Below are 11,250 nucleotides of genomic sequence, written 5' to 3'. Positions count from 1 at the left end.
ACTCATCATTCATGTAATTTCTCGTTCCATCGTCAATTTTTACATCTGCGTAGATTCTGTGAAACTGTGACCGCTCTCTTCTCTCTAGCCACTTACTTTTAACTTTAGCTTTTATCTTCTCCATTACCCTCTCCCACGTTGCTTCCCACCCCCTCCTGAAATTTGCTGCTTGCCAGTTGTCCGCTGTTATCGGCAATTCAATATCAAACTCACTTAATATCCGTCTCCATTCAGAATACCAACCACACTTTTATCTTAAACAATGCCTTGCGATCAATGTTCGATATCGGTCGCCAGGTATCTCAAAAGAATTCAATACATATTTTATATGAACGCTCAAAGTATACAACCACAAAATTTCCTTTCCTGTCACTAAGTATACTATATAATTTGACGTATTACACGGTAGTCCAAATATTTTCTTGACAAACAACCTCAGAAATTTTTCTAGTTCTTCTCTCTCCGCATATCCCAATACCTGTGCTGCATATGTTACAACTGCTTTACTTATCGAATCAAAAATTCCTCATTTCATTGACAGAGGTGCTTCATCATTCAAAATGAGTCTTCGCCATACACTATTAATCCCAAATCTGGCAGCTGTTATCTTACATTTAAAATGTGCGGTTAGGGCAAGTCTTGATGAAAAAACAACTCGCAGGTATCTGTACTCATTCACTGTTTCAATAACTTCATTTCCATAGTACCACTTCTCTCTTTCTCCCAATCGTCCTCCTCTTCTGAAAACTACAATCTTGGATTTAGCCATGTTCACTGTGAGATTCCACCTTATGCAATATCCCTTTAACTTATTTATCATTGACTGCAGATGTCGAGGATTCTCAGACAACAATACCACGTCATCAGAATATAACAGCGAATTTATCAGCCTCTGCCCAACATAATATACCTCCACCAATAACATCACTCAAATCATTCAAAAATAGTGTGAATAGCAACGGGGAGAATACGCATCCCTGTTTTAATCCATTTCTAGTTTCAAAGTATTCTGTTAAGTTACTCTCCACGCCATGCCATACAGGAGACTTCGTATTTCTATATAGACTCCTCAACATCGCAATAAATTTAGTCGACACTCCCAATTCACTCAGTTTAAAAATAAAGCCTCTCTGTCCACACTATCGTAGCCCAAAAAGAAATAGTACAACTTATTTGTAGGTCTATTCAACGTTTTCATTACTATATTGAATAGAACAAAAATATTATCAGTAGCCGAATAACCTCTCCGAAAGCCACACTGATTCTCTTTAATAATCTTTTCTCTTTCCTCCCACAACTGCAACCTTCCCAGTAAAATAAATGAAAATACTTTAGCGACAGCATTTATGAAAGATATGGCTCTATAATTATTCACTTCATTAGTATCACCTTTTTCATGCAATGGAAATATAATTGAACGTGGAAACCCTGTTGTTATCTGTCCACCTCTGACAAAATTGGAAAAAGTCAAAATAATCTCTTTGTAATTTTTTGACGCATTCTTGTAAAACTCAGCAGGAACTCTGTTATCACCTGGAGCCTTATTCTTGCGCATTGTCTTGAAGGCACTTTCCAATTCATTCATATCTATGTATTTGTCAAGAGTTTGATCTTCAACATTCCTCGCCGCATAATATGTGACTACCCCGCAAACTGATCCAAACACTCGTCTGAAGTGTTCAACCCAATCCTCAGCACTCACAGTTCCCGAAATCTTGAACTCTCTACACTTGAATTTCTTTATCAGAGCCCCACAAATCACTGGAATCCTTGACTCTTCTGAATTGTTCTTTTATATCGCTGTAATACGCTTGCCTTTTACTCTTACATAGCAGTTTGTATTCCTTTACTACCTTCATATAATTTTCTCTCACCTGCTTCGAATTTGATTTTCTAAACACATTCAATAGGCTGAACACTCGCTTTCTCATAACCGCACACTCTTTGTCGAACCACTTTTCTCTCCATCCTTCTCTCTTTCTATCAGGTTGGGGCACATAATTTGCAGCTCTATATACAAGATTATTTAATACTTTATAATTCTCCTCACTACTCTCGGGAAGACCATTTATTTCTCTACAAGCATTGGTGAGTTTAGATATATATTCATTCTTCCTCGCTTCCTTCCATTTCAACTTCGGTAAGAGTGGTAAAATTGTGCTCTCTCTTTCTAGAGTATCAACCGTGATTAGCGTAGCTTCAATTGGGAAATGATCAGATAAAAATTTTCCAACTATTTGCGCTAATTCGACAGCCATGCAACATAGATCTATTACGGAAGCCCCTCTGCCTATAAAAGTAAAGTCTCCCCACCTATCTCCACTTATCCTTCTATTCATAATGATGAAATTAAAAACCTCACAAAACTCCAATATTTACTTACCTTTCATATTAATCACCTCATCCTTTGACTCTTGCTTATTACTCAGTGCATTTCCCAATTCTATTACATCTGTTAATTCCGACATGTCCTGTCCATTTCCTATTCTACCGTTAAAATCTCCAATTAAAATCATATTATTTCTATTATGCTCTTGCACTATCATAAACTCCCATAATGTATTGAATTCTCTCTCCCATTCCATGTCTTCTCCACCACTCAGGTAAATTGGAACTATATAATATTCATCCCGTTGTCCTGCATTCATGTGAATAACTTTCCTCTCAAGCGCATCGATTACCTTACAAAAACTCTCTATTCTTTTACTAATTTCTATTAACTTTCCTCCCTTTGCTCTACCACAGTTTGATTCTCCAACTGCGAATTCCCAGTATAAATTGTAATCTGGAAATCAGTTTTCAAAATACAATTGCTTTCCTCTTTCAACAAACGTCTCCAATAGTACAAAAACATCATAATTACAAATAAAATTATATACTTGAACAACCTTACCACTTAATCCAGCCACATTGTACGCTACTATACTCAACTGTCCCTTCTCACACGGACTGACGGCGTTATCTCAGCGGTTGCGGTCTTCGTCCTCGCCGCCTCGCTCCTCCTCATCACACATGCTCCCGCTCACGGCCCGCATCACACTCTCATCGAACATGCTCCCGATCTTCTGCAGCCCATCCTCTCCCTCCGAGACCAGTCCATTCTCCTCATCCAGCGTGAAAACCCGACTATTCACGATTAAACGATCCACTTCAACCGATACTCTCCTCTCACTCCCGGAACTTGTTTCTTCAACTCGCCAAGCACCCGGAAAAGCTTTGATCGTCGTTTTCTTGTGTCGAAAGCAAAGTCTTTATGAATCACAAACTGTGTACCCTTCAGCTTCCTACTGTTTCTCGTGATGAAATGGATGTCCTGATCGTCCGGAAAATGCGCAATGATTGGCCCGTTATCTATTTTCTTGCCCAATGCATGTGCTCGATTAACCCAGGTACCTGCTCGTGCCCCCAAATGACTCACACAAAAGTCTTTGACAGTTCTCACGTAATCCACTGTTGCACATTCATATTTCAGCCCGCGAAAAATTATATTGTTCCTTCTCGATCTATTTTCAAAATTTTCCATCTTCCTGATTATGAGATTATTCTGAATTTTTTGAGCAACAATTTGATTTCTTAACTGTTAATTCTCGACAGAGAGTTTATTCACTTTTTCAATTAGACCATTTAAATCCACCTTTGTAGCTAGCAGCGCGAGTTTTTCATCCATAGCCTTACTAAACCGCTTTTCAAAACGGTCAAATAGTGATTCAATAAAGTCTGAGTTCACATTACCGGAAGCTTTAACACTTGGGTCTGGAGCACGCTTTTTCTGTTCCATCTCTTCGAGCTCAGGTGAACTTTTAGCACGAGGACTCTTCTTAGCACTATCGTCCGGTGAAAAGTATTGTTAGATACTGTTCTTATTCATTCAGCTTCGAATATTTCGATTCACTTGAGAACAATTTCACAAATAAAAAACAAATTGATAATTCATTTATTACGAAAGAACTTTTAGCTCTAGGTCTCTTTTTAGCACTACCGTCTGGTGGAAAGTATTGTTGGATACTGTTTTTATTAATTTAAACTTTGAATATTTCGATTCACTTGAAAACAATTTCACAAATAAATAACAAATTGATAATTCAATTTATTACGAAAGAACGTTTTAGGTTAAACATGCACTAAATGAACCGATTAAGCACGACCCGTCCGGAAACTTGAGATAAGAGAGCAAAACAATTCTGCGACCGCTCCGTTCAACAGCTCACTATCAACTCCTAATTTGAGAACATACGATTTGAAATCGAAAAGTTGTCAGTTGTAATTGGGGAATGATTTTAAAAAACCAATACTTTTATTTTCCATAACTGTACTCATAAAAAATAATATGATAATATATTATATATTCAAATGAAACGTTTAGTTTTTAAATAAAAAAATATTTTTGAGCCCCAAAATCCATTGGAGAGTTACCGAATTGCTTGATCAAGAGATTCAATTGATTGATGATAAAGTTCAATTGCGCCGTGAACATAGAGAATTTGATCTTCATCAAGTTCAAATGTTTGGAGACAAAAGTCGTGTTGCCAATACATACATAGAAATGATTCTCATTAATCATTCGTGAACAGTACAGGGGAAATAATTGAGGAGCTGGGTGGAAAAACGACCTGAGTCAAAAAATCAAGTTTTGTGTAAATTGAGTTTGAAATATTTAGTACACATCTTCATTATTTCATCAGAATGCAATATTCTTGCAAGTATTTGAACTTTATTGATCTTTTTATACTATTTTCAATGCTATTATTCATAATTAGCCAGTAATCCAAGGCTAACTGATATTAATTGATTTAAGGTGTGTTGTCTCAGGTCCTTTTTCCATAACCCTGGTTGTTACATGTTCAGAGGTTCAATAAAATGATGAAAAACCCGTATCAAGAGTAGTGATAATGATAATATATTGCTCATGATATTGGATAATTAATAAGTAGGTAATAAAGATCTAAAAAATGTCATTTAGAAGTGAACAATTGAAGATGATATTTTCTTCTTGAACACGTTTCTTCCCATGATCAAGACTCTGGAATGTTACATGGTACTGTTCTGATTTTCGGGAAATTCATAAACCCAATGCTTTCAGCATCGGATTCTTCTTCAGGATCATCTAGAGGATAATTGGTTCCCTTGGATGTATTAATGATCTTCTTATACCATTCATTTGGTAGAGAGTTAGTTGGGAGGATATTTTTAATATTCTTTCCGAAGAATGGACATTGATATGTCCAAAGCTCCGCCAATTTATGTAGATGCATTACAATATAATCTTGTATAGTTATTCCAAATTGCTTTTTCCATATCATATACAGTTCAATAATTATTTTCTTAGTCTATATTATGTAAATTCATCTATAATTTTGCTGTATTGTAAGCTATTGTATATGAGTGTATAAGCCAGTATATACTGTAATCTACATAAGTACAAGTAATCTACAAAGTACTCAATCAATCAATCAATCAATCAGCTTCTTCTTTTGTAAGAAAACAAAATAAGGATTTCACTGGCTGCTGGCTCACAGCTTGTCAGCTGAATAATTTCAGGTTTGCCACATAAACAAAAAATTTTCACAACTCAATCATTTTTCAAGATACAACAACATTTTATGTACCAATCTGTTCAGAATTTAATGGCGGATAGAATGAAGCGTGTTGCGGAAAAACGACACGAGTGGCCTCGGGTCGTTTTTCTACCCAGCTCCTCAATTTCACAATTGAAAATAATAATTTCACACATACAAAGCCTATGGAATACTGTGTACGTAGTACAGTATCCTTTCCTGCTCAAATCAAACCTGTACTGTAGGCTACAGAAGAGTCACGACATGTCAATTGGAAAATTTTCTCATTTTCAAATGTCTGCTCATGATATGATATCTTCTCATTTACATTTGACGATTTCTCAAATACAATTCACTACTCTCAATTACATGTGTGATGACTTCCTAAATACAATTGACTATTCTCATTTAGGCTACATCTGACATTCTCTCAATTACAAGTGACTATTCTCAAATACAATTGATACTTTCTCAAATTAACTTTTTACTTTCTCAAATAAAATTGGAAAAGGTGTTGTGACTACTACTTTTTTTTTTTTGAGCAGGGTATGATTACTAAATCTTTTCTCCGGAACGTCTTTTCACAAAAAGTGAGCATGCCGTACACAAGTAAAATATTCAATCCAAGGCTCACAAGAGAGTTTTTGCAAGGATTGACAGACACAGAAGAAAATGTCAATATGGAGAGAAACTAAGAGACAAATTTCATTTTATCATAGGCTATCCTGATCTTGAGATACAATGTTAGGTTAGCAAAGTTTGAGGCATCCGCTTCTCTAAAACAGTAAGTGAATTCTCAGTGAAGCCTGTTCAAGAATATAAACTTACTGACGTGCTATTCTTGAATCTTAACAAGCCTCCCATTCGCATCATTCTAGCAATATCCCAAATTCAATGCGGAAAATTCTCGGGAAATTGTGTTACCAAGTCACCATTGATTGTGATGAACCTAATTTGGCGTTGAATTGTAGAGGATTTTATTCACTTGGAAACAGTTCTGGATTTTTTCACTATGAAAGGTTTTTGAGTTATATGGAGAAAAAAACAGGTATTTTTAACACTGTAAGGTTAGCAGAGGGTATTTTTTTGTGAAGAATCATTTTCAGACTATTTGTACCAAATAACTAAAAAATCAGTACCACAATACATTCTGGCAGCATGTTTCCTCGCTCCCTTCTCATGTCTCAAGTGGATGAACAGAAAAATAAACTATGAATTCGCTAAGCTGTGACTCAATGAGTCTGAACGAAAAAGGAGATAAGTTGCTGATTCATAAATTCACGGCAAGCCCCATAGCAAACCAGTTACTTCGAACAGTGAAGGAGACAATGGAGATATGCAGGGATATGCAAGTACCCCGCATTGTATGCTCAATCCGTAAATGAGTTTTGTGTAAGTGTGTATTAGCGATCGTAGCACAACGTGGTGGCGATTTTGGAAACTGGAGTGTATCCCAATTAGGTGGAGTACTAACAAAATGGGGAGATTTTTTTTATTACGTTTTTACATGGTTTTAAGCATGTAGAAGTGATTTTTACTAAAATTGAGCAGTGACACTACGGGGTCTCCCCTTAGTGTACACACCTCCCCTTAATGTGCTGTGTATACTTGATTGTCTCCCCGTATTATACCTTGTTCCAACACACACACACACACACACACCACACACACACACACACACACACACACACACAACACACACACACACACACACACACACACAACACACACACACACACACACACACACACCACACACACACCACACACACACACACACACACCACACACACACACACACAAAGAAGATATATCAATCAATACATAGTTGCTATAAGTCGCCCCAGCCAGCCCCCCTCACAAAGTTCATGACAGTCGCACTGAACTGGGATTGCCGCTGAATTGCCCTCACCTCCATTGGTAGCGAGTTCCACAGTCACATGAAAAGACCTGTTATAGACCACCGTACGATGCTTGGGCACACTCAACAAAGACAAACTATTTCTAGTTCCACCTCTTCCAACCTCTCCCAGAAATCTAAATTTAATACTCAAATATTAGGAGAGGGGCAGTTGGGGGTGCAATCTCTCGTGAACTCGCCTCCAGTTGATGATGTGTCAACTTTATCCGAACAAATTTTCAGTGAAGAGACTATTCAAATAACTCAGGAAAATTCATCAGAAATTGTCATTCCGAGTGAAACATCCCCTTCTACAACTGTGGTTTCAGAGAATGAGATAGTTCTAGAATCGAGTCCGAAGAGAGAAGTTCAAGTGATGGTACATGCTGAGAGAGAAAGTGATAACCCAGCCAATGAGAGACAAAGTGAGATAGTTCTAGAATCGAGTCCGAAGAGAGAAGTTCAAGTGATGGTACATGCTGAGAGAGAAAGTGATAACCCAGCCAATGAGAGACAAAATCATCAATTAAACAAGAGCTCGCGTACTCACTCTCAATGTACTTCAATGGTGCTCCGTTCAAATACTCCATTAGCGGGAAAAACGTCTAAGGAAAAATTGGAAAAATCCTCCAATACCATCACAAAAAAATCATCTGGAGTGAGAGCTTGGCTGGAGAGCAATAAAATTTCAAAAACTTCGCGGACCAAGACATCTTCGAACGGGATTCGACCACTATTTGAATAGCAGACGAAGAGGAGAGGAGAGGCTGGCCGAGAGTCGAACAGGAATCCAGTAGAGGACGGTGGAAGCCGTACATACAACCAGGTGACAAATCAAGGTAGGATCAGCTCTAGAATATGTGAAAATACTTTATTGGAACTGTCATGGTATTAAAAGCTTTCTAAACTTGGATATAACTCAAACAGAACAGTTTAAAAAATTGATATTATTTGTTTAAGTGAAAGTTAGTTAGTGAATTCTAATATTAATTTTAAATCGTTTGATAGTTTCAGTTGTTTTAGTGTGCCAGCTAAGAAAGAGTTGCATTCAAGAGGTGGAGCTAGTGGAGGTTTAATTGTGTTAGTGAAAAACTATTTGAAAGCGTCCTTGGTTTTCACCAAAGACTTCATTATCATGTTTAAAGTAGATTGTCCTATAGGTAGTATAATTATTTGTACAATCTATATGAAACCTGACACGGTAGCAAATACCCTTGATGGGTTACAAGATTGTCTAAGTCATAACGAATTACTACTCTCTTCTTTTCCTGTTGTGATTGGCGGCGATTTTAATTTGAGAATAGGAGAATTAAATCAATGTTTAGGTGGGGAAGTGCTCAGTAGCTCAGAACTATGCGCGGATAGAGTATCACGAGACAGTTGTACTTCAAATAATGCTCATAAACTAGTTAGTATTATGGAAGAAAATTTATTTTTTGTGTTAAATGGCAGGTGTATAAGTGATACTCCGGGCCAATTCACTTTTAATAGTACTAACGGGAGTAGTTTGATAGATTTAGTCTGGGTCAACTTAGAGAGTTTCCCTTTTATTTCAGATCTGGAAGTTTCCGATTTTGTATTGACATCTGATCACCTTCCGCTTATTATATCTACCAAAATAAAATCCAATAGGATAGGAGCTGGCTTAAATGCACAACAAACAATATTTCGATGGAAGGATTCGTTTAAACTAGAATATAGTAGAAACTTGGTTGTTCCGTGTAACTTCAATCAGAGTGGTGAAAATATTCAGAATATAGCCGACGGGTTAATGAAAGGAATAATAGAAAGGGCTAAATCTCTGGGTATGGTGGAAAATGTTATGAGAGTCAACGAATTTAGAAACAAACCTTGGTTCGATAAGCATTGCAATGAATTAAAGAGAGAGTTGCGTAAAGCATACAGAGATTACAAGAAGACAAATCCAGTTCCGAACCCTCTGAAAAATTTCATTAACAAGAAAAAAGAGTACAAAAATGCAGCAGAACAGAAAAAGAAACAATACTATGAAAAACTAAGAGAAAATTTGAAAAATGTTACTAATACGAGAGAGTTCTGGGGAATATTTAGAGTGTTCAAAGGTAGAAGAGGAACAGATGACAACGGTATGAATTTGGAGGAATGGGCTAGATATTTTAAACAAAAATATGAACTATCTTCTTTTAAAGAGTATTGTGTATTCTGTGATGTGAAACATCCAATTTTAGATAGAAGGGTAGATTTGTTAGAGCTGGAGAATATATTGAGAAGGCAGAAAAATAATAGTGCGCCAGGCTTGGATAAAATTCCATACGAATTTTTCAAGTATTTGGCTCCCGAAGGAAAATATATGTTGATTTGTTTATTTAACTCAATTTTAGAGACTGGCATAATCCCAACAGACTGGGTGAGGCTTAAAATATTTTTGTTGCATAAAAAAGGTTGTACACTGGATCCCAGGAACTACAGAGGTATAGCTATAGCGAATTGCATTCTTAAACTTTACACCGGTATAATAACTGATAGATTAACGCTATGGGCGGATGAGAGCGGAGTAATGGAAGAGAGTCAGTCAGGATTTCGTAAGGGCCGATCATGCGTGGACAATATTTTTGTATTAGACTCAATAGTGAAATATTATATGGAGTATAAAAAGAGAAAAGTGTACGCACTGTTCGTGGATTATGAATCCGCATTCGACTCCGTCCCCCACAATCTGCTTTGGCAAAAATTAATGAGACTTGGAGTTAGTAGGAGGATAATTATCAATGTACTCCAAAACCTTTAGAGTAACTTCACAATAGTGGTGGAAAATCGGTATCGGGGTAGTCAGTCTGAGCCAATAGCAATGAGCAAGGGCGTTTTGCAGGGCGACCCCGCCAGTCCACTGCTCTTCGCTCTCTATACGTCAGGAATAGAAGCTTTTTTCAGAGAGAGAGGGTTACATGGCCTGAATATTGATGGGGACAACGATATTTTAATGTTACAGTACGCTGATGACATAGTTATATTGGCCGATAGTATTTCTGACGCAAGAAATAAATTAAAATGTTTGGATCAATATAGCTCTGAAGTAGGTCTAAAGGTAAATGCAAACAACACGAAAATTCTAACTTTCCATAAAGGACGCTTAAGCAAAAGTCATAAAGCTAATTTTCTGCTAGGGGGTAATAAAATAGCCAGTATAATTATTTGGGAGTTATATTTCAATCATCTGGTGGGTTTTCTGAGATGTGTAGACGAGCAATAAATAGGGGGAAATCTGAATCAGCGGTGGCGATAGATGTTTTATCTAAAGTAAGGTCAGTGAAGTGGATAGATATCATGGCTTGTGAAAATTGTGAACTTGAGAGAGTCACGGTTTCCATTTATTTGCTATCGCCTCCTTTTAAGAGTAAGTTTTAAAGGTAATTGGATGGAATATGTTTGTAAAGAATTAGAGTCTATCCAATATGAAAATGTTTTCACTGACGATGGAATTGATGCAATCAACTTAGTGAACAACAGGGATAGCATTCTTAGTAGTTATCTGAGATCTGTAAAAGAGGAGGACGTAAATCGTGCGTTTTCATCCCAAAGATGCCCTCTCTATAAACTTATCAATCCTGACTTTGTAAGAGGAGAACAGCTAGATTTTGAACTTCCAATAAAATCAATCCGCTGTATATCATAATTGAGATCATCAGTGTCATCTACTTTCTTTTATATTGATGGAAAGAAGTATCAACTCAATGCCGAGGAAATCTGCCCCTCATGTAATTCTAGTATGGAGTCATTAGCGCATTTCCTCTTTGCTCCGCTTACCAAAGTTTTAGGT

The sequence above is a fragment of the Nilaparvata lugens genome, chromosome X (genome assembly GCF_014356525.2).
Source record: "Nilaparvata lugens isolate BPH chromosome X, ASM1435652v1, whole genome shotgun sequence".
NCBI lineage: Eukaryota > Metazoa > Arthropoda > Insecta > Hemiptera > Delphacidae > Nilaparvata > Nilaparvata lugens.
The sequence above is the reverse complement of the archived record's forward strand: the minus strand, read 5'-3'. Positions refer to the sequence as shown.